Genomic DNA, 24,981 nt, shown 5'->3' with positions numbered 1-24,981 from the left:
AAAGAAAAGACATCTACAGTCAGCAGGAATGCTGACTAGTTGGTTACTGAAGCAAAATGACTGGCGGAGTCGGATATTGATGCTTTTGAAGGCAATAAGTGTATCTCCCGTAAATATCAATATATCAGAATGTGTGTGGAATCGGAAGCAGACCGGGGCTCCTGGCACACCTTAAGTCTTGTGGCCGACTGGTGAGTTTGCTTCCTGCCGTAGTTTGCATCCAAGCTAGCTCAGGGGTGCTGTTAACACTGTACATGTGTAAGGTAACAATCCGAAACAAGGGCTCGCGCCGTTCTAAGGGGCATGTGAATAGAGCTGAACTCCTGAAAACCGAGGCGTTGCAGAGGGGCTATAGCCCCGGGTCCTTTGTCTATAGCCCCAGATAGAAGCTCTGGGGCAACATCCGAAAGGCTAGATGGCCCAGAGTCCCGTCAGTCCAGACATTAGCTTAGCCCCAGATCTTTTCCTGACCTAGCAACACCCCTGCCTAAAAACCTTTGGTAAAATCTTGACATTACGCATTCTAAACTCTATTGACTGACTTCATGAAACCTGTGAAGTTTGCATCAGTGGTATGATACTGGTGCACTGTCATTACCAGTGACTGCAGCCCTTATTGGAGCTCAATTGGAGTCTTGGAGTTCCTGGGGTATGAACTGGACATGGTGCCGGACGAGGTCGGATCCTGTTGTGATCACTGTAGACATTCCGTTAAACCTACTTCTCGCAATGCCTCCAAACAAGAATCCACCCAGAATGCTCTGGATAATGCGGTGGGATGGAGATGGCTAAAGAGTTTTCTTCCCTGTCTCTGATGGCCTGAGAAAGTCAACATTTAAGTTGGCCTCATGGAATACCAGAGGCCATTCCCATTTCCTCCAGAAAAGCCCTTATCTAGTTTTTTTACTTGCACATTGTGTTTATTACAGGAAACATGGTTGACTGAATCTTTTATGGTAGATTGATTTGTTATAGATCATTGTTTGGCAAAAAAGGGTCTTAAAGGTCGCCCTTTTGGTAGATTGATGATGGCAGTGAAGCAAGAAATAGACTCCTCTGATCACCCCTATGGAGGAGGAGGAGGGGAATGTACTGGCTGTAGAAAGATTGTGCAGAATTGCGAACAGAAATGTTCCTGGTAATCAATTTATACGATCCACAAGGGGGATATGTATCTGAGGATGCTTTTGTTTGCATTGATTCAATAGAAACCCTTTGGGTAAATGATCCTTAGGTAGTGATTTAAACGCCAGATGTGGGGAGCATTGTTCTACTGTTTCTCATGAGACAATCGAGTCAGATAGCAAAATGGGACTGAGTAAAAGGGGGCGGCAGTAGCTTGGCTTTCTGAGAGAATGGAAATTGGAAATTCTGAATGGGAGAACCAAAAGGGATACTCCTGGTAGACCACTACACACAATTAAGACTACAGGTGGTGATACAAGTTTTACCTTTGATACAAGCCTGTACTACTATGTCAGAGTGGTAGCAGTTGCGGAGCAGCCAGGCTTATCTCAAGAGTATATGAGCAGTAGCAGAGATTACACAAAGGGACCACAATTACTGTGACTCAAGCAAACACTGACTCAAGGTTTCAGGTAGAAAAATATAAGTACATTTATTTTTAAACCATTTATTATTAACACTACACTTCTATTAAACTTCAATAAAAACCACACGTTCTACTACAACTAACCAATTCACTTTGTGTACAGTAAGTCTCAAGGTAAGTACCCTGTGTTGGAATGAACCAGTGTTGGGCACAAAAACACGTTACCGCAAATACGATTGCGATCACTTTTTGACACTTCCGTCTACTAAACAAACGCGTATCCGTGACATGAAATGCTACCGGGGCAAAAACACACTTAGCACCTGCGATACAAAGAGGGAGTTGGAGGCAAAAAATCACAGGCTATATTTTGGTTAGGCAGGCAGAATCAAGAAACACTCAGACAAGAGTTCAAAAGTCAAAGGAGGGAGCCAGGCTCGAAAGACACCGGGGCGAGTTGCCGGAGATCACACGGTCCAACAGTTCACGATTCAACATAGCCATAAGTACTTCGATATTGGCAATGTTCGGAAGCAAAAGTTATAAGGAGGGAAGACAAGGGCAAGCCTTGGAAATGAAGGAGAAAGGGATTCACCCAGTTTCCTCAACAGAACACAGTACCTTGTTCCAATGGTGCAGCTGGTGCCCTGGCAGTTGTTCCTGTTGGTTTCCCGCAGACCCACGATTCATGGAGCTTCGTCGGGAAGGACGACGTCTGAAGAGGGTCTGCACCACACAGGGATGAGACCAGCAACAGCGACACAGATTAAAAAAAATGGTCCTTAAAAACATAAGAGGCTCTTCAGGTGGCTATCCGGACTGCTACAGCAGTGTGCAGCGATTTCGACCACGGAAGAGGATCCTCTGGCTGTATAAGATTAGCTGGTTATCCCCACCAAGCTCAAGGGAAGAAGACTCCGGACTGGATCTTCTGAGTCGTTGAAGGGCAGATAGCTCAGGACTGCAGCAGGGCTTCACCGGGATGGGGTAGTTGCAGCAGCCATCATTCTCTCTGCTTCTCTTCGGTTCCTTGTAGTTCCAGTGGCGACTGACTTCTAGCCCAAGAGACCGGCCTTTTATGTGAAAAACCCCTATTCAAGCAGCCTGCAGGGAGGTTGGCCAGCCGAGACCTACCCTGGCCAATCATGACAGTGTGACTTGGGTTTCCTAGGATACCCTGCGCAGAGGTTGACTACACCCCTCCCTCACATTCAGCCCATCTAGACATCCAGGCGACTTGAGGAGGGCTTCTGGGCAGAAGCCCGCCAAAAGACAGTGAACAAAGAAGGTGTTAGGGAGAATTCTCTTATAAGGCTAATTTCCAAAACCTAGTGAGTCCCCCAGCAGTTTTGCTGGCTTTTGGGGTTTGTTTTTTTCTCCTGCTAAGAGTGAGACTCTTTTACTCCCACTCTTAGGCATGATATGAGGTATGTCTGACTATTTGTGTGATTTTGGGCTATGGGGTCTTTTACTCCATAGGGTATCATCTGTTTTCGTGTATGTTACACAGCACCCTCAGTGCAGTAAAACAGGGGTGTCGTAGTGACCCCCAAACATAGACTCCATACCCTGGGACTGACCGTCTCCCAGGGCATGTAAAGTCACCATTGACTTAAATTGTGAACAGAACCAGTACAAACTATCATATTCTGGAAGTATTGGAAGGGGTTAATTATATTGCCCCTGGGTCTGTTTTCGGTCCAGTCCCCCCCCCCCCCCCTTGTCAAGTTTCTGGCTGGTGGCAGTGGTTTACACGCGAAATATTCCAACGGAATATTCTCTATGGGATATTCCCATTGATTTCAAACACACCACTTTTTGGTGCAATGTTAAAGATACCGCCGGTTTATTGATTTCATATTAAATTCACGGTTGGGTGTTTTTGCCAGAACTCTTTTCTAAAATGGCGTTCGTGTCCGCCTCTGTAACTCTGACCAAGGTCGAGCCCTTTGTTCCACTTTTTGGCGGGCTGCTCCACCGAAGCCCTCCAAATGGTGCCACTCTGTCTGGGTTCCACAGGATGGGTGGGGAGGGGAATTGGCACCTTGGACTGCGTTGCCTTAGCAACTCAAGTCGCACGCTTCTGATTGGGCCAGTGGTGAGCCGCCCGGCTCACCACTTAGCATGTTTGAGTGACAGCTAGGCTGTTGAATGGGGGGGTTTCTGCATAAAAGCAGGGCCTTTGGGACTGGAACTTCAGAAGTCGCCACAGGACCGAAGAATTCGAAGAGGGAAGAAGCTGAGCCATCTGCGACGACACCACCAGTGGAGCCCTCCTGCAACGAACTCGCCACTTTTCCAACGACAAGAGAAGATCTTCTGCTGGACGAGTCTTCTTCCTCTGAGCTGGTGGGACCAACTAGTTTGCCCTTTTCGCCTTCCAAAGACATCTCTTGGTCGAATCGCCCGTGCCAAGCACCCAGGCGGCTGGATAGCCAAGCTTCACCACTTTGACTGCGAATAAAAGGAATGCACCTTTTATCAACAAACTCTGCGGCTTGTTTCATCCCTGTGCAGTGCAACAACTCCACGTTTCCTCCTGGACGAGATCCTCACTTCCCCATGTCGAAACAACGAACTGCAACCTCTGCCAGGAACAACTGCCACTGATGGAGCTTCTTCTCTGTTTTAGGTACTGTGTCCTGCCTGTCCTCCCTTTCTTCGGTTTGCCCAAGGTGACCCTTAAATCCTTGGCTTTCCAACGGGGCTGGCCCCAGACCTTCTAACTTTATCTTCTTGAATCGCCCCAACCTCTTTTGAACATTCTGCAAAGACTTTCAGTACATTTTAAACCGTGTGATCCTGGGCACATTTCGCTTTGCTCCATTTAAAGTGGGCCTGGCCTATGAACTTTGGCTCTACAGTATCTACTGCCTTTCTTCTCTTGCTGAGAACCCCTAAATGTGTTGGGACCTGTTTTATTTCTATGCTGTCTTTTTCTCTCCCTTTAACTGAACTATTGGAGTGCCATCAGGTTATGCGCTCACATCTGTTTAACAAATCGAGCGGTTTTAACTCTGACTTGTCTGATAGTTATCAAGGGAAGTGTGTATACTTTACCTGACTGTGTTTTACCTTGCTTTTGATTTAGGGTGCTAGTATATTGCCTAAAGTGTGTTTTAAATAAAGAATTATATACTTTTTATACAAAGCTCTGGTCAGTGTTTGTTTGCTCTACTGTGTTTTTGGCCCTATTATGTATACTCTATATACTACCCTACTCTTCTTGAGAGAAGTCTGACTGCTCAGCCACAGCTACCAGGTAAATCTGGGTGGTGCAGACTGCTACCAATTGGATTTACTTCTTACTCCTGTAGTCTTCATCTTTTTGCAGTGTTCCCCAAGGGAACTGCACAGGATTCTGCCTAACAGAAGGCAAACCTAGTTTGCAGCGCAAAGTAAAACACAAGGAGGACTTTAACAAAAAGAAATGGCGAATAAACCCAACCGGAGCCAAGAGAAAGACAATTTGGTCAAGTGTGTTTATGTTCGAGGCTAATCTAATAGCCAAGAACAGTACCACGTTTATCTAATATAATCGCGGTAGAAAAGTTAGGGTAGATACCACTGCCACCAGCCAAGTCTAAATTTTGAGGGAGCGAAACAATGCTCTAGGAGGTACAGATAAAAAGGGATACGAGTTGACCCTTTCCATTACTCCATGGGAGATGGGGTGTACTGGATCTGTGGTAGATTGACTAAGTAAAGTTAATGGTAACTTTACCCTTTTCTGGGAGACAGTAGTCGCCTCAGAAATGGAGTCGAGGGAAGTCTCAAAGACAACCCTGTGCCACGGCACTGAAGGTGCTGTGACACACAAAAAGAAGGGGGCTACTGAAGTTGTGTCCTTCAGAGTCCACAATCACAAAAACAGGTAGAAACACATAGCAAAACCCAGGTAAGAGTGGGGGGAAAAGCTCTTACTCTTACCAAGTGGAAAAAAATAAACTCCAGAAGTCCAGCAAAGCTGCTGGGGGACTCACTAGGTGAGGGAAATTAGCCATAAATGAGAATTCTCCCTAACGCTCCACATGGTCTTTGGGTCAAAAGTGTGCAACCCTTGACTATCTGTTGTAACAGATCACTGCTAGAAAGAGTGGTCGGTTTAATTTGCAAAAGGGATGCCAGTGATCGTGCAACCTTAAGTTTTTTTTAATGGAATGGCGAGAATTCCAATGATGGGAGAGGTGGCCCGGGGCGATTAAAAATGAACCATGGTAAAAACAAGCTGATATGCTCTGACCATAACCTAGAGAAATCTTGTGCAGTGCTGCAGGAGCAGTTAAAATTAGAGATCCCGCACTGGTTGACTCGACTCCTGATGAGTTTGAACCCTGGCTGTCCTTTTATGCAAATAATACCGGCAAGGTAAGGGAGACAACCATAACTTAAAATTATAGAGCAATTCCATACTTATTTGATAAAGAAATACAAAAGGCGAGGTGCTTCTTGCGTAAAGAGCTAAAGGATTTTAAAAAGAAATCTATGCTGACAAACATGCTAAGCCAAATGGGTTGTCTGCTGCTGTGTTATATGATAGGTTATTTATAGGTTGTTGAAGGACAACCAATTATGGTCAAGGTTACGGAGTAGTCTGTTCCACAACACATGCGTTGATCACGTTATCCCTGGGTCGTAGAGGAAATTGATATTAGTCCTGGTATTTAAAGCTGAAGATTGCTTAGTACTGGGAAACTACCGGTTATTATCTCTACTCGGTATCCTGAGTAACATTTACATTTGTATTAGAAAATTGACATGGATCGGTTATTACAAATATACTACACCCTTTCCAAACAGGTTTCCGTATGGGGTCCAGCATAGTTCATAACGTACGCATGCTGGACACAATAATTACTTGGGTAACACGGTGTAATGCTCCCTCTGTATACATCACATTTTTTGACTTTCGGTCGGCTTTTGACCAAGTAAAGCGCATAACCCTTTGAAATAAAATGAAAAAATGGTGTTGCCCAGGCTGGTTATTGGAGATTGTGGTGGCCTTACATACTGAAACCACAGCTCAGATTCATCTTGATAACTGTGGGAATCTGACGAGTTCACTGCGTATCAACAAGGGTGCAAAGTAGGGGTGCATGCTGGTGGCTTGCTGTTCAATATATATATATATATATCTTACATCCTACGATGGAAGACGGAACCTTTAAATTTAGAGGCGCATGGGGGCGCAGCCCTGGGAGCATGCGCTGCCCTGACTCCACCCTGAAGCGCCACACCCCAGTCCCCTTTTCCTAGTCGACGTAAACGGGCCGAATTCACCAGTGCTCCTGGGTTTGGCTTCGGCCATGTAATTTCACTCGCGGATACTTCTCGCTTCTTTTTTTGTCTTATTCAGATACTCGGTCCTCGGGCGTCATGCTCCTCCCTGGCGCATGACGACTTCCACAGGGTTCAGCTGGTGTCCATCCTGCGGCGGGCTCTTCCCAATTTGACCCCGACGCCCTCTGCCTACGTTGTCTTTGCCCAGACCACAATTGGCAGGCTTGTACAGCGTGCAACGCCCTGTCATTGACTTCACTGAAGAACAGACTAGCCAGGTGGAGGGAGCTCTTCCAGAAGTCTCCTCCAGTGGACCTCAAGGACTTTGTGAAACATTGATCCAGGCCCAAGGTAGGGCCTCTATTTTCCATCGCACCCCGCAACGAGACTCCTTCCCAAGGACTTTGCTGTGCGGGAGGGACCGTTCAGGTCCTTGTACCAGCACGTGCACCGAGGCTGCTTCTTCTACCGTCCTACTGGCTGTGGGATCCTCCCGGTGACAGTGTTGAGGAACCAGAAGGTTCTTGTACCGGGTCTTCACCTGAGGGGCTCTGCCCTTGTACCGGCATTATGTCTGAGGGGCCACGCCCTAGTACGGGCAATATGTCAGAGGGGGTGCCTAAACTCAGCTCTACCGGCCGAGGGTTTCACACCTACCGTGTCTAGGCCAAAGGAGCAGAGTAGGCGTCGCAATCCACTATCAAGTCTTCTGGGTGGCTGGGCCCAGCGAGCTGAGCAAAACGACGCAGGCACGTGGCAGGCAGCTCGACAAAATGGCCATCGGGCCAGAAATCGGCACCCATACAACACCATTCCAGGAGTTTGGTGAGAAACGAGTGTCGAGGTGGGACGGGCCTCAACCAGGTACGTGGCCTAAGCATATCCTTCTCTTGCGCTGGGCAGGTTCCTGCTGCGTCCATATGGGTAGAGTACCCCAGCAGCTGGCTCCCAATACTCCTCCACCAACGCAAGATCCGCCTAACCCACAGGGCACGGATGAGGAGGACCCTGACACGCCCTAGTCAGCCAAGGCCTTCCACGAACATCTTGCAGGGCTGGCGGAGTACCTGGGCCTGCCTCTACCTGAGGTCGAACAACCGGCAGAGGGGGTCAGTTCCTGAAGTGGTCACGTGACTCCCCTCTGCCGAAACGGGATTGCCACTGCAGACCGATGTGGTTTCCATGGCCAAAAAGGGTTGGCTCAAGCCCCACTCTGCCCACCTAGTCAGTCGACGCCTGAAAAGTACAGGCAGATGGAGGGGGATACACTCTTGCTATCGGCCCATCCTCAGCCACACTCCTCGGTGATCGCTGCGGCATCACTATACACCAAGCCTCCTCCTTTGCGACGCTGCTAGGCAAGGATGAGATGATCTTGGAGGCTTGCGCAAAGAATCTGTATTCCAACGCGTCCTTGCATCTTCGTCAGGTCAAAGCCGGTGCCATACTTGCTGCCGCTAACCAGAGGTTATGGCGGGAAATTGCAGACTTCCTCCCGGAACTCCCTATGCAGAGCCAATCACGGTTCAAGGCGGGACTGGCTGAGGCCAAGCTGATGGCACAGGACCTCATGGAGTCCTCCATGGCCCATATTGACGCCCCCTGGCCCTGCCATATGTATCGCCACGGACATGAGAAGGACAGCCTGGCTCCGTGCAATGAAATTCAACCCAGACGTCCAGGAATGCATATTAGACCTGCAGTTCGAGGTTGGGGAGGGGGGGCCCCTCTTCCGTTCCACCACGGACGAGGAGCTGGACAAAAAGAAAAACAGCTCAAACGGCCAAGTCTTTATCCATCTTGACAAAGACCACGCCCAAATTGTACGCCCAGTTACAGCAGCGCTCCAACAAGGGCCATACGTACGGAGGGTTCTGTGGCTTCCTGAAATGGAGGTCCAGGCAGCCGGACCGCTCACTGACTCCAAATTGGCGCAAGCAACAAAAGGGTGGGGGGGGGGTGTAAGGGCTTTTTCCAGTCTCCCTACTCCGCAACAGCCTGAGGGAGGCTTGCTCTCCATTCACGTACCCAGAATTTTGCAACACCACCCTCCCCCCTATCCTCTCCAAAGTATCCACGGGATACCGCCTACCCAGCCTCTCCTCGCTCCACCCCTGCACTCCCTCAAGTTGGGACAGCAACTCTTCTGGCAGAGATCTGGTTGCTCTTAGAGAGCCAGGCCATGGAGGAAGTCCCAGCCTCCCAGTGAGGTTTGGGCTTTTACTCAAGGATTTTCACCATTCAGAAAAAGAGCCAGGCGGGCCTGCGAGTTGTGCTGGACCTTTCCACACTCAACCTCTCCTTATCTCTACAAAAATTCAAGATGTTTACGCCAGCTTTTATAGCGGAGACACTGTGCAAGGGAGACTGGATGTGCTCCCTGGATCTGAAGGACGCGTACCTACACATCCCGATTTGGCAGCCCCATTGTTCTTTCCTACGCTTTAGGATCATGGGCCACCATTTCCAATACAAGGTCCTTCCTTTTGGCCTCAACTGGGCCCCCAGGATCTTTACCAGACTTAAGAATACTGTGGCTGCCCTCCTCACAGCGCAGGGCCCTCCACATCTACCCATACCTCGACGACCGGCTCGTCAGGGCTACATCTCCGAGAGCGGTACACCACTCTTCCCATGCCCTTATGGCACGATCTGGGCTTTTCGATCAATCTCAAGAAGTCCCAGCTGCTGGACACGCAGATTTGACATACTCTTACATCCTGTCCCCTTTCATCCATACTGTATGGCGTCCCTGCCAAGGGCTGGGAAACGGAAACTTTTTCACCAGAAAAACCTTCTTCCCCTTTAAATTTAGAGGCGCACGGGGGCGCGGCCTGGGAGCATGTGCTGCCCTGACTCCGCCCTCCGGCGCCACACCAGTCCCCTTTTCCTCGTTAATGGGAACGGGCCAAATGCACCAGCGCTCCTAGGTTTGGCTTCGGCCATGTAATGCCATGCGCAGATACTTTTGTCTTTTTTGTCTTATTCAGATACAGTCCTCGGGCGTCATGCTCCTCCCCGGCGCATGTCAACTTCTACAGGGTTCAGCAGGTGCCCATCCTGCGACGGGCTCTTCACGAATAAAGACCCCCACGCCCTCTGCCTATGGTGCCTTCGCCCTGACCACGGCTGGCAAGCTTGTACCGCGTGCAATGCGCTTTCTTCAAGGTCTCTGAAGAGCAGACTGGCCAGGTGGAGGGAGCTCTTCCACTGATCGCCTCCAGCGGACTTAAAGGACTGTCTATCATCAATGCAAGCCCAAGCTAGGGCTGTTCTTTTCCCGTGCACCCCGCAAGGGAAACTCCTTCCCAAGGACTCACCCGCATGGGAAGGACCGCCTTGGTCCTGGTACCAGCACAAGTACCGAGGCTGTATCAGCTAGCGGCCAACAGCCTGAGGGATCAGTAGATCCTCCCAGTGACAGTGCTGAGTGACCGGAAGGTTATTTTACCGGGTCTTCACCCTAGTACTGGCATGTCCGAAGGGGTGCCTTTATGCAGTTCTATCGGCAGATCTGCCAAGGGTTAAACGCCTACCGGCACTCAGCCTGAGGAACAGGGTAGGCCCCATGATCCACACTCACAAGTCCAGGACAGGGGCCCGGGGGGCCAGTGAGCCGAGCAACACAATGCAGGCACGTGGAAGGCAGCTGGACAAAATGGCCACCGCACCAGAAAATCCAGAGATCGGCCGCCGCCCCTCCAGAGAAGGCGGGCAGAGGACCATCTGTCGAGGTGGGACGGGTATCGACCAGGTATGTGGACTACAGCTTATCCTTCCTTTGCGCAAGGCAGGCTCACGCTGCGACCATATGGGCAGGGCACGCAACAGTTCCAGCAGCCGCCCGCTATCCCGTCAGTACTCCCCTACCACCAATCCAGGATGTGAGGAGAGGTTCTTTGAAAAGTTCCTCGGGCTCATGAAGTTTCCACAGATGGGAGTCATCCTCAGGGACTTGCTCCCTCCAATGGCTATGGTGCCGCAGGCCTCTCCAGTCCCTGATCAGCCTCAGCAGCCTGCTCCAGCCATCCAACCGATTGTGCAGGCGGTTGCATACCAGCCTCTGGCTCCGTTCCCCGCACCTCAGCCCAGAGGTCCTAGCACCCTTACACACACCACCCCCGCCGATGCCGGACCTTCTGGACCCGCAGGTGGACACGGATGAGGAGGATGACACTGACACACTATGGTCAGCCAAGGTCTTCCACGAACGTCTGGCAGGGCTGGTAGAGTGCTTGGGTTTCCTCAACCCGAGGCTGAGCAACCATCAGAGGGGGTCATTGCAGAAGTCCACACGCTACGTGCAGTTGCCAGAACGGGGATCCTGATGCAGAAGGACGTAGTTGCCTTGGCCAAGAAGGGTTGGCTCAAACCCCAGTCAGCCCAGCCAGTAAAATGTCTGGGCGCCAAGTACAGGCAGGTGGAGCGGGATACACTCTTGCTATCGGCCCATCCTCAGCCACACGCCTCTGTGATTGCTGCAGCATCACTGTACTCCAAGCCTCAGTCGTCCTCAGCAGTCTCCTTTGCGGCGCTGCTACACAAGGAGGAGATATCTTGGAGGCGTACGGGAAGAAGCTGTATTCCAATGCATCATTGCACCTGAGTCAAGCCAATGCGGAATGCAATGCTGGCAGCAATTAACCAAAGGCTCTGGCGGGAAATTGCAGATTTCCTCCCAGCGCTTGCGGCGCAGAGCCAATCATGATTCAAGGCGGGATTGGCCGAGCCCAAGACGACATGGAGTCCTCCATGGCCCATATCGACACTTGGTCGTGCCATCTGTATTGCCACTGTGGGCTACATTGACCCACTGAACAGAATTTCTCCAAAACCAAGCTGCGCTCCAGCAGAAACCGCAAAATGTTTGCGCTGGTTCCAGTGAGCACCATGGCCTCAAAACTGTATTTTGCAGCAACAAAAAGATGGCTGCACCATCTTGCCAAGCAAATAATGGGCAGGATGGAACAAGGGGGCACACTGAGGAAGCCTTCCAGTGTGTTCTTACATATATATAAGAAATGGAGTGAAAATGCAGCACTGCTTTGCTGAAAGCCCAAATTCCGCCTTGAAAAAAGACTCATCTTTAAAAATTATGCTGCAACGATGCTATTTTCATCTGTTATTCCTAAAACTACTGTTATTAATAAGGTCCTGTCTCTCCATTCATATCCCCATTGTGCTTCAGCAAAACCAAGCATGACCCCTGAATGACTGGCTCTGTCAAACCAAATCTGAGACGAATCAACAAGGAAACTTCATTTACCTGCATGGGAAGCGCTTTCATTTTTGGGTTACAAAGTGTCAAAGATCAGTAGTTCAAAGAAACGCCAGCTATCTGGGTTATGCCAATTTCATCTGCACTTCAAATAAACTACTGCCCACAAGAAAATAACTATGGCTGCAAAACAGTGTGGGGATCCAGATGGAAAGTTAAATAACCTAATTTAAAAAGCAAAGTGCTAGCAGCTTGCACCACATGTGTAAAATGGGCTTAGCAAACCAAAGAAAAAAAATGCCAGTTTAAAAGAAAAGTAAAATGATGAAGGAAAGCTTGTCTGTGCCTAGCAATGTGAAGGGGTTGGCTGCTGGGAAATGCATATGGGCTGTCTATTCAACAGGTTTGTTTTTTTGATTCAGGACCAAATAAAAGAAAATAAAGGTTTTAAACTACCTTGGCTAGATTTTGCAAGCTTCCAAAAACTGTTTATTCCAGTTGGCAGAGCGACGGTTTCCCCCAAGAAAGGGTACCACCATAAACTCTCAGTAGATACTAACACCTCAGTGATAATTACTAGGTTGGACAAAATCTGGTCTGGGCTGAACCCACTGACAATGGAATCTCCAGGACATGGACATTTGAGACAGAGTCACACTTCCTCATGATTTCTACAGGAAGCTTTGAGGGAATCTACATGATGACTCTAAAGGGGGTAGCCTTGGAAGGCAGGCCCACACATGGTGAACAGATGGAACGTTTGCCTCCAAAGACTATTAATAAAAATGTAAAGACTTTGATCTCTGAAGCAGCACTTAGTGAAAATGCAAACATTTAGCAGTTGAAATGTGATTTGTTTTTTTTTTTAAAAAAAATTTGTAGACGTAGAATTCACTGACACCTTGGGCACAGAAATGGCAAAGAATTGGGGATTATAAGGAACGTATCCATGATGCCATTGCAAATTTTAATACTTGCATCTCTTATGATAATCAACAAACATGTATAAAGTTACAGAATTTTAGGCCGAATCTTTCGTTCTCAAAATTACCAAAAAGTATTAGAAGGGCAAAACTATGTCTCGCAGATTTCAGAGTTGGAGTGGAATGGTCTGCATAAAATATGTAACCTGTTTATGTAAGTTGCTAAGAGACTTCAACTGTGTAAATGTACCATTTGTGGCAAAATCGGATTTTAGCTAACGTAACTGTGAGAGGTTTTTGAACATTGTAAAACTCGCATCATAATTCTGACATTCTGCCTCAAAATCCAACCAGTTTGGAGCGAGGTGGGATCTAGCACCCCTTACCAATCCAGTCGGTTAGAGGTGTGCTTAGTTAAGCCTGCCCAGCCATATACTTTGAAGTCACTATGCATTATAAATAAGAGTCCCTGACAAGACTCTAGGCAAACTCTTCCTGAAGTTCCTGCGCTGCATTCCTGATCTGCTCCAGACATCTTACTGATTCAAACTACAAGGCCTAAGCATTGCTGATCCTATCCCCAGCAAGGCCATTGATATAGATTAAACCCACTAATCACCCATTAAAACGGGGAAAGCTGTGGTACCTTTTTGCAACCTGAAATCAGGATGGCCCACTACCTGCATGACCACTGCAATCCTGCCATTCAGCCGCCCTTTGCCAGGAGAATTACCATCCAGTGACCCGAATTGCCCAGCTGTTCATACCCGGTGACCAGACCTTGCCCAGCTGTCTTTTGCCAGGCGCGCCAACCGTGTGGTGACCCGACCGTGTTGGCTGGCCAAAAATCCCAGAGTTAGAAAGTGGACTGTGAATATAATACCTACCCCTTAGAAATACATTGCCTATCTTGTCTTGCCTTTGTCCTTATCCCACTCTAAGTAATCCTATCTTACCCCGATAACTTGTTGAAACTGTTAGAATTATCCTTGTATCCGTATTCTAAGCCATTAGTCATATTTCGAGTAAGACTGGTTTCCGCCAGAGTTGGGCGCTGGGGTGACAGGGTTGAACTCGTGAATCAACCTTTGATCTTACGGTGTCAGTCTTTGGTCTAGCCTGAGTACTCTAAAGTAACTGTTCTTGTCACAACGGATTTCCTTTCCTATTTCACAGCTTCATTTACTCAAAGCGTACCTTTTTAGATCTTGCATAACTCATCCCGTTTCTTGGCTATTGACCTATTTCCAACTCTATAGTGTCCCTGTGATATACATCTATCCCCCAGGTTCCCAGATCAGAGTATTTCACCCATTTTTTTTATTAAAAACCGTTTGGGTAATTTAAAGTGGGAATTGAGAAAATTGCAAGATTTCCCATGTCATTTTGCAGCATGCTCTAAACTTTCCCCTCATTTTTAAATTGTATGCTTTTTGCTGATCCATTGCCTTGTGATTGCCAGTGACATAACATACATGCTATTGTGATCAAACATATGCATATTATAATTTAACCACACATTATTTGTCAACTTTTGAATGTTATTTTAGGCCTTTAAGAGTTAAGTTTTTGCCTCTTATTCTGTGAGGGAAGGTCTGATTCTTATTCTGTCTTCTGCCGCTTATTCCTGATTACCTGCTGCTTCTTTCTATCCACTCAGAATTCGATTGTGTGGCTTGAGGGAACATTGCAGTGGGGAAATCTTAACTTGGGTGCTATAAAAAGTGCTCCTATTCAATTGTTCTGTGTATATGTTCTAGGAGAAGTGTATCCAAGTGGTTTGTTTCCATTTTCATTGTGATTATCACCCCATTGGTGATTGCTGCCCCCAAATTAAAAATTGCATGATTTCTTTTGAATTTTAAAATAAATATTGCATTTCACAAACAAGCCTGGTCCATGGCCCATTGTGATCCAGGGTATTGTAAAAAGGGGCTGTGATACGAGTTGTGTACCATCTCAAATTGAATATGCATAAAATAAGGAGAAGGGCATCTCAGACGTGCGCTACAAACTAGGCTGAGACCAAGTTGTTTTTGGCCAGATGGAAATCCTTAACACAACGGACATGAGAAGAACGGCTTGGCCCTGTGCTAAGAAATTCAACACGGATGTCCAGGAACGCATACTAAAGCTACTGTTCGAAGGGGGTGACCTCTTCCACTCCACAAGGGACCAGGAGCTGGATGAAAAGAAAAACGGCTCTCAAAAAACTTCCAAGTCTTTATCCATCCTTACAAATACCTCGCCCAAACCGTACACGCAGTCACAGCAGTGCTCTGAGAAGAGCAGAGGTCCAGGCAGCCTGACCGTTCGCCGTCCCAGCATCGGTGCAAACAAAATCCCCTGGATCCTCTGTAGTCTGCACGGGATACCGCCTCCCTATCCCATTGTTGGGGAGTATTCTCATTCTATGGCTAATTTCCCTCACCTAGTGAGTCCCCCAGCAGCTTTGCTGGATTTCTGGAGTTTATCTTTCTACCTGGTATGAGTGTGAGCCTTTTTCCCACTCTTAGATGTGTATTTCTACTTGTGTGATCTTGGGCTCTTGAGCACACTACTCCATGAGCCCAACTTGTGTGTTACACAGCACCTTCAGTGCAGTAACACAGGGTTGTCTCGAAGACTTCCCAATGACTCAATTTTTCTGGGGCTGACTACTGTCCCCCAGAAACATGTAAAGTTGCCATGAACCTTATATAGTCACTTTTAAACTGCAGACCCAGTACACCCCATCTTACATGGAGTACTGGAAAGGGTTAATTCCTACCCCTTTCTGTCTGTGCCTCTCTGAGCTTTGTTTTGCTCTCTTAACATTTATACTTGGCTGGTGGCAGTGGTATCTACCCTGACTTTTCTACCGCAATTATGCTATATACACGTGGTACTGTTTTAGGCTATTATATTGGCCTCAACATAAACCAGCTTGACCAAATACTCTTTCTTTTGGCTCTGGTCGGGTTTATTTGCCATTTCTTTTTGTTAAAGTCCTTGTGTTTTACTTTGCGTGGCAAACCAGGTCTGCCTTCTTTGTTCGCTGACCTTTGGCGAGCTTCTGTCCAGAAGCCCTCCTTTGGCGCCTGGGTGCCTAGGTGGGCTGAATATGAGGGAGGGGTGTAGTCACCCCCTGCACAGGGTCTCCTTGGAGACCCAAGTCGCACTTTGTGGTGATTGGTTGAGGTGGTTGTCCGGGCTGGACAGCCCCCCTGCTGAGTGATTGTCAGCCAGGCTTTGTGAATGGGGCATTTGGGCATAAAAGGCAGGACTCTTGTGCTAGAAGGCAGTCGCCACTGGTTGCTATCTACCCCTTCAACGAATAAGAGAATATCCCGTCCGGAGTCTTTTCCCCTTGAGCCTGGTGGGATCAACCAGCTCGTCTTTTCTTCAGTCAGAGAATCCTCTCCTGGGTCGAAATCACTGCTGTGCTGTAGTGGTCAGGATAGCCATCAGAAGAGCCCTCTCCTGATTAAAAGGAGCGCACCTTTTATTCATCGTTGTCTTTTTTCCCTGCTGCTGGCCACATCCCTGGGTAGTGCAGATCGCTCCAGACGTCGTCCTTCTTGTCCCCATGACTGAAGCCGCAGAAACCATGAATCTGCAGGAACTACTAGGAACAACTGCCGTGGCACCAGCTTTTCTCCAACGGAATAAGGTACTGTGCACACTTGGTCATTCTCTCCATCTCACCAGCCGGAATCGGGGTGAACCCTTTTCCTCCACGAAGATTTGTTCTTTCTTCCCTCCCTCTTTAACTTTTCCTTCCATTTGACAATCTTTACTAACTCTTGGCATCTCAAACTGTTAAACGTGTGATCCTCGGCAACTGAGCATCTGCTCCATTGACACTGGCGCAGGCCTATTGACTTTAATCGGTGTCTTTGAATAAGTCCTCCCATTTCCTTGCCTTGAAAAAGTATTGCCTATGATTTTTATTCACATTTCCCATGTTTGAAATTCTAAAGTACAAAGTGTGTTAACTAGCATTTCTATCCGTGGGTACGCATTAGTATCGCAACAACGGTCTGTCAAATCCTGATGTACTTACCTTGAATGTGCTGGAACAAGTGGAATTGGTTGTATGTAGTGTATTTTACGTGTGGTTTTGAATGTATAGAAGTGTAGTGTTTTATAACAGATGGTTTAAAATAAATATTCTTATATACTCCTAAGTCCCGTCCCCTTCTTACGGAAAAGCATCAACATTTTGCAAACATTTTAGTCCTTCCCCTCTTTCCACAGGGGGCACAGCACGCGTCCGTAACCCCGCCCATCTTGGCTCCACCCTGCGCTTCGCCCATCAGTCCTTTTCTCTGCTCGTTCGGGACTGGACGCACTTGCATCTGCGGAAGATTTTCTTCCTTTTGTTTTCCTCCTCTGGCTCTCACTAGCGATCGTGTAATAGTCTGTCGTTTAAACTAGACTTTACCAATTGTTCCTCCTGTCATTCACGAGGGCAGAGCCCCATCCTTTTTGTTTAGTGTTTGGGTCCGGATCACCTTTGGGGACTCCTGTTTTTATTGTGATTCCCTTTCGGTCCGGGCACTTCGACATCGGTTAGAGCTTTGGGAGGAGGTGTTTCAACGTACTCCTCCTTCGCATCCTCAATCTTTCATCGACGAAAAGAAGAAACGCCCGGTAAGTTATTTACTTTTCAGAGCACCCCGGCCGGGAGACACCTTCCCGGGATCTACCCAAGCCGGGAGGAGCATCGACCACTCTCTCCGGGGCTTGCCCCGAGGTGCCTTCTGGGTCTAATAATTGTATCAGTTTGCTCTGAGGGTCTCCGTAAGGGGCCTGTGGATACCGGAGTACGCTCGGAGGCGCCTCTGTGGGGACTGCTTGTAGACTTAGTTCTACTGAGTCGTGGGGTACCGGAGCTCGCTCTGAGGCCCCTTTGTCGGCTTCCCTCAAAAGTACCAGGGTGCGCCCCGAGGCCTTGGTTGGGCTTGGTGTTACCGAACGCATGTTCGAGGCCCACGCTCGAAAGATTACTACCGGACTTGGGTCTGGGGTCCCTCGTACAGAGTCTAAGGAAACCAACATTTCTGAGAGGCCTTGTCAGTGAAGGCTGTTTCTCACTGTTACCGTTCTTGTGGCGACGCCAGAACTGTTGAGGGGGCAAGGAGTCGAAGTTCCTCCTTTACTGGCAGTGCCGAGGTCCTTTCTGTGAAGGCTAGTTTGGCTATTGGTATGTCGCAGAAACATTCCAGGCCACATAGTACCAGCTCAGCCAAGGTTCCTTGCGTAAAGGCTAAAATGAAGACCCCTGATCCACCGACGTGGACCCCTGCCTCACTTCCACACGTGCCGGCAAAATGAAGGCCGTTCCCGCCACATCCACGGCGGCCATTTTGGCCGCTTCTCCCACAACTACGCCATCAGCCTCGGAGTGTGGGGAGCGGTTCTGTAGGTGAACATAAGGTTCCGTTTGCGCACCTGTTCTGTCCAGTTTACGACTGGAACGCTTGGATGCCTTTTCCGCATAACATCTCGCTGCCTGTGGGTTTGGCGCCCTTGATTTATGTGGACACTTCAGGGGATGGGCCAGCTTGGCAACCCTCTCCTCTGCGTCCGTGGAATTATCCCCCTCATGAGAGGCCTTCTCAGTCAGCGCCAAAGCTTTCTCTGGAGGATGCTTTTTTCAGCAAATTTCAGGTACTCATGCGTTCTGACCCCATGAGGGAGTATTTCAAGGGTCTTTTTAGGGAGGTATGCACCTCCGGCTCCACCTGCGCCTCCGGTGGTTCAGCTGGCACCGCCCTTGCCTCCCCGACCCTTCCCCATGGACAAGGCGGTGCCTGACACGGTTCAACAGGATCCTGACCTGTCGGATGATGCGCAGGGCGATCAGGTCAGCGAAGACCAGCCCCGCTCTTAGAGCTTTTCACGACTGTGTACTGGACATGATGTGCCTATTGGATGTTCCAGTGCTTGAGGCTCCCGCTCCGCAAGTGGGTGTGCTTTCGGGGGCGTTCACCTTGTCTCCTTCGGAGCGTACCGGCCTGTTCTTGCAGAAGGACGTTTTGGCCAAGGTCTATAGGGTCTGGGAAAAACCACATGCTGGACTTTTCGTCTATAAGAAAAATGACGCGCGATACAGGCTGCATTCTTTGGAAGAGGTGCCCTGTCATCTTGTCCGCCCCTCTCCTCCACGGTAGTGGCTGCGGCCACTTTAAAGTCCAGGCCTGCAGCATCCTCTTCTACAACGGCTACTCAGGTCCTGGGTAAAGAGGACAAGCTCCTCGACTCCCTTGGGAGGAAGACTTTACTAACTTGGCCCTGCAGCTCCGGCAGGCCAATGCAGAACTGGTGTTAGCGGGGGCGAATATGAAGATGTGGAAAGGTCTGTTGGAGTTTGAGCAGTTCATTCTGGTCGAGAAGCTGGAAGACTTTAAGGCGGGATTGTCCGATGCCAGGGTCTTGGCCCGGGATCTGCTGGAGGCCGCGGCTCATCACGTTGCTCGGGGCCTGATGCTGGGAGTTGATACCTCTCGCCAGGTGTGGTTGCATGCCACCAAGTTCTCAAAGGAGATGCAGGACAAGGTGTTGGACCTACCGTTTGACGGTAAGGAGCTTTTCCATTCCATGACGGATGTGTAGCTGACCAAAACGAAGGACAGCACCCAGACAGCTAAGCCTTGTCCGTCCTGGTTAAAACTCCTTTTAGAACCCAGACACTGTTGTCGCAAAGCCGGCCTTCTTCTGGTTTCAGAGGGTTTCTAGATCGGAAATCCTGCAGAGTGGATACCCCTTTGGGTAATAACCACCAGAGGCAGCAACGGACTCGGTTTGTCTACCACGCCTCAGGTTCAGGTGGTAACACCACTGAAAAGCCTACCAAATGAGTGTTCTCAGCGCTCGCACGAGACCCCGGTGGGAGGACATAGTGTCTCATTGGGAGGCGTGGCAGACCATCACCGGGGATAGGTGGGTCTTCTCAGTCGCTCGCGCTGACTTCCCCTTACTCCCTACCCCACCCTTCAAGCCTCCTTTCCAGCAGTCGGGGACGTCCTCCCTAAAAGCCGAGGTTCAGAAACTGCTGGATCTCGGAGCTGTGGAACCCGTTCCCCCTTGGTGAGGGAGGGGGGCTTCTACTCCCGGATGTTTACGAAGCCCAAACCCAGCCAAGCTGGCCTGAGTACCATCCTAGACCTTTCCCCGTTCAATCTTTTCCTACCCCAAGAGAAATTCAAGATGATCACGCCTGGCCAAATACGGCCCTCCTTGCAGATGGGCGGTTGGACAGCGTGGTGGACATTCAGGACGCGTACATGCATATTCTGATCTGGAGTCCACACAGGCGATATCTCAGTTTCTCTGTGGGAGAGGAGCACTTTCAGTTTTGAGTGCTTCATTTTGGCCTCAGATCAGCGCCGCGTGTCTTCACGAAGATGTTGGTGATTGTGGCCCATCTTCGTCTGCAGGGTATCCATGTGTATCTGTATTTGGACGACTGGCTCTTACGCAGCCCTTGCCTCTCCTTCAGCTCCTGTTCCATCTTGGGCTGTCAGTGAACTGGCGGAAATCTACCATGACGGTCTCGCAGGACTTGATTTCCCTGGGTTTCCGCTGGAACACGATCGACTGCAGTGTGTACCTGACCGGGGACAGAATGGCGGATCTGTTGGCCACAGTTTGCGCAGTCGGAGAGCATGTCGGCCTGGTGGTTCCAGAGGCTTCTGGGCCTCATGGCCTCGTGCGTGTTGGCTCTTCCTCTTGCTCGTCTCAAAATGAGGCGGACTCAGATGGCTCTTCGGAGTTCTTGGCGTCAGGCTGTGGCTCCAGACTCCAAGTTGATAATGATTCCGGATTCCATCAGAGCGGACCTGGAGTGGTGGTAGTCTCTCAGCAACCTGTCGATGCGGGGGGGGGGGGTGTTTTCAGGACCCAGCCCCTTTGGTAACGGTCACGAGGGTGGGGTGCAACGTTGGATATTCTTCAGGTCTTGGATCTTTGGTCCCCTCAGGACAAGCTCCTCCACATAAATCTGGAGCGTCTGGTAATCTTCCTAGCGCTCAAGGCGTTCAGATCGATCATTGCAAACAAAGTGGTCCGCATCCGCACAGACAATGTGGTGTTGATGTATTACATCAACAAGCAGGGGGGCACCAAGTCTCTCCCCCTCTTGTGAACCTGTCCATCCAGATTTGGGAGTGGGCAGTTTGTTATGGTGTCTGGCTAGTTGCAGTACACATTCCAGGCCAGCTCAATGTCACGGCAGATGCTCTGTAGGTGGACGATGGTCAGCTACGAGTGGGGATTGAAGGCGGAGATCCTCTCATGGATTTTCCTGCGTTGGGGCACTCCGGAAGTGGACCTCTTCGCGACAGCAGCAATCAAGAAGCTTCCTCTGTATGCCTCCATCCAGGCTGGGAGCCTCCTCTCTGGGGGATGCTCTCGAGATTCCATGGCACAACATGAGGGCTTATGTTTTCCCGCCGCTGCCTCGGATTCACCGGATGATTTGGAAGCTGAAGAACACGGTGAACTGTTCTCTCCTGCTCATAGCCCCGTGGTGGCCGGTCAGGTTTTGGTTCTCAGAACTTCAACACCTGTCGGTGTGTCTACCGATCAGGTTACTGTTGAGTCCCGATCTTCACCGGGGGGGTGTGAGGGAATCAACAGCTGTGGCACCCCTCCCCACAATCGGTCAGCTTGGCAGCATGGCGCCCGAGTTCAGGTCCTTGGAATGTTTAAATCTGTCTGCGGGTAACATGCGCATTATTCAGGCAGCCAGGAAACCCTCGACTAGGTCTCAGTACAGGAGCAAATAGCTCAGGTTCTGTCATTGGTGTTTACACAAACTGGACCCAAGGGTGGCTACAATTGACACTGTACTGTCCTTTGTATCCCACTTAGCAAAGTCGGGAGTTCACGTTCTGTCATGCAGAACTTATCTTTCGGCTGTATCCGCCTACCTATCTACAGACCAATGTTCTTACTCTCTGTCTAATCCAGTGGTTAAGAGACATTTCGCAGGTTTGACACGCCTTTATCCCCCGGTTCGTAATCCACACCAGTCGTGGGATCTGAATGTGGTCCTTACGGCGTTGTGCCATAAACCTTTCGAACCAATGGCCACGGTGGACCTCAAGCACCTGTCGTGGAAGGTGTCCCTTTTGGTTTCCGTTACCTCGGCGAGGCGTGTGAGTGAGTTCCGATGTTGTTGGTGGAGTATCCGTTCTTGGTTTTTCACAAGGATAAGATGTCCTACGGACCAAACCCTTTTTACTGCCGAAGGTGGTATCTCATTTCCATCTGAATCAATCAATCTCCCTGCCGGTCTTCTTCCTGAACCCTGCTTCAGAAGCGGAAAGGGTTCTGCACTGCTTGGATGTTAGAAGGGCTCTCAAGTTCTGTCTAGACAGAACTTCCGAATTTAGGAGCTCTTCTCAACTGTTGGTGACCTTTGGTAATCCACAAAGTAAGCGGGCCTCTAAGGCGACTTATCTCCAGATGGATCGCTGCCTGCATTAGAGTCTTACACTGTCCAAGGACTGCAGCCTCCTAAAGGTATTTATGCACTCCTGGAGCGGGGCAAGGCAGCCGCAGTTGCCTTTCAGAAATATGTCCCCTGGGAGACGATCGCAAAGGCGGTTACTTGGGCCTCCCCATCAGCTTTTTGTAAGCATTACTGCCTAGACCTGAGCTCCAGGTCTGATGCTCAGTTTGGCCAGGCCGTGCTGAAGAACCTTTTTCAGTAAGGGGTTTTCCATCCACCCGGAGTTCCTGTGAGAAGTGCTTGGGAATCTCCCATAAGTATGGAGGAAAGGGGACAGGACGTAGGAGTATAACCAGGTTACTCACCGTAGTGACCACCTTACTCCTAGTGCATGGTCCCCTTTCCTCCATACGCCCGCCCGCTGTCCGCTCTAATAAGGTTCCTCTGTTATTGCTGAAAGGTCTCTGGCCTGGCGATAGAAAAGGACTGATGGGCGATGCGCGGGGCGGTGCCAAGATGGGTGGGTTACGGCCGCGTGCTGTGCCCTGCGCGGAAAGAGAGGAAAGACTAAAACTTTTGCAAAATGTTGATGATTAAGTGCTCCGGTCCCATCCCACAGGACGGAGGGATGTCCCATAAGTATGGAGGAAAGGGGACTATGGACTAGGAGTAAGGTGGTACTACGGTGAGTAACCTGGCTATTGTTTACCTGAAAACTTGAGCCAGTGTTTGCTTGAGTCACAGTAATTGTGGTCCTTTGTGTAATCTCTACTACTGCTCGTTTACGTCTGGCTGCTCCGCTACTACTTTAACAGTGAAGTACAGGCTTGTACCAAAGGTGAACTTGTATTACCACTTGTAGTCTTAATTGCGTGTAGTGGTCCCTAAGGGCACTGCACTGGATTCTGCCTAACAATGACACCTTCATTAGCAAGAAATTGTGGCAAGAAAACCTATAGTTATGTTTTAAAGGAAGCAAAACTTGGAGCCAATGTCTATGGTGAAAATCCTATTACCATCATTGGGGAATTAGATGCTCAGTTGAGGTTCAAAGAGAAACCACAGGTTTTAAAATAGGTGACAAATCTTGGGGGGAATTTACTATCTTGGAGTTGCCAAACTGCCTTAGGAATTAGACCCAAATAGGGGAGAGCAAGTTTACAATGATTACAATTTGTGGAGGTTAACTTCCTTTGTGAGTCAAATGATGAAACCGAAAGGGTTGATCTTGTCATAGCCGGATGTACTCGCAAGGTTTTTCTAGGTGCTGTAGGTTGTTAAAAGAACTTGTACATAGGATAAAGCTTGAAAGAAATATTGTACCTGTGCTTCCAAGCGCAGGCCATTACTGCTAGCTTGTAAGGAAGAGGTGGAGTTGGAGAGGATGTTGAAAGAGGGTGCGATTGAGGTCAGTGACTTCTAGTGGATTAGCCCTATAGTGATTGTGAAAAAGGCCAATGGCACGATGAGACTATGTATTGATCTTAGGGAGGTCAGTAAAAATGTCATCACAGAAATATTTCCATTGCCAAGAATCGACGCAATAATCACAGATTTAAATGATTCAAAAGTCTACTCTTAATTGGATCTTCGTTCGGCGTAACAAGTGAAGATGCAACCTGCATCTAATGACATCTTAATGTTCATAACCCACATGGGGGGGGGGGGTGTGTGTGTGTGTGTGTGTGTCTCTCAGTCAGGATGCCGTTTGGCGTCATATCTGCAGCCAGTGTGTTTCAGCGTGTAATGCATAACCTCTTGGGAGGAATGACCGGAGTTAAGTTTTTTCAAGATGACATCTTGGTATGGGGGAGGGATCTTGAACATGATAATAAGTTGAAGGTGTTGAACAAGTTGGAAGAGACGGGTCTAACGCTGATTGATATTTTATTTCTATCGCGCTCATACACAAGTGTTTCAGAGCGCGGAAAGGGAACAGGGGAGAACAAAAACAACGATCTTACTAGGCCCAGTGACATTGAGAACGTGCAAGTGTTGGGTAGAGGGAGAAGGGGGAGAAGTGCATGGAAGGGGGAACAAAAGGAGAGTGCGGAGCGAGAAGGAAAAAACAAACAATAAATAAAATAATAAATAAAATAATAAATAAAAAGGTAATGAATAAAAAGGCAACAAACAATGGGAGTGCAGCCAGCAAGTGGCAAGTGCTGGGTTTATGGCAGCAATCCATGTAGGTCTGAAAGTGCAGGAAGAAAAGGGGAGGGTGCTGTGGGTACAGATACAGACCCCAGTGCAGGGGGTGGCCCGGAGGCACTGCGTGAGGGTGGCAAGATGAGCAGGTACCTGAGAATAGAGGTGGCCAGGTGCATGGTGCCGAGGGGGAGTAGAATCAACAGGGTAGAGGGGAGGAGAAGGCAGAAGCAAAGAGGAAGGTTTTGAGGTGCTTCCGAAGATACAGACCCCAGTGCAGGGGGTGGCCCGGAGGCAGAGACCCCAGTGCAGGGTGATGCTGGAGAATTGTAAGTTTAGGAAAAGACAAGTGGATTACCTGGGATGGAGCATTTCAGGCAAGGGTGTTCGACCTAAAGGAAGTACAATTCCGGCTATT

At 49.1% G+C, this 24,981-nt stretch overlaps 1 protein-coding gene across 5 annotated transcripts in view; it reads left to right on the top strand.

Moving 5' to 3' along the window:
* KIF2C (kinesin family member 2C) overlaps positions 1-24,981 on the top strand; it is a 1,350,025-nt gene that overhangs the window by 1,068,615 nt on the left and 256,429 nt on the right. The gene's annotated exons all lie outside the window — the stretch shown is intronic.

The sequence above is a fragment of the Ambystoma mexicanum genome, chromosome 1q, assembly GCF_040938575.1.
Source record: "Ambystoma mexicanum isolate Mex_15411 chromosome 1q, UKY_AmexF1_1, whole genome shotgun sequence".
Taxonomy (NCBI): Eukaryota; Metazoa; Chordata; class Amphibia; order Caudata; family Ambystomatidae; genus Ambystoma; species Ambystoma mexicanum.
Note: the sequence above shows the minus strand (reverse complement) of the source record. Positions and strands in the feature narration are given on the sequence as shown.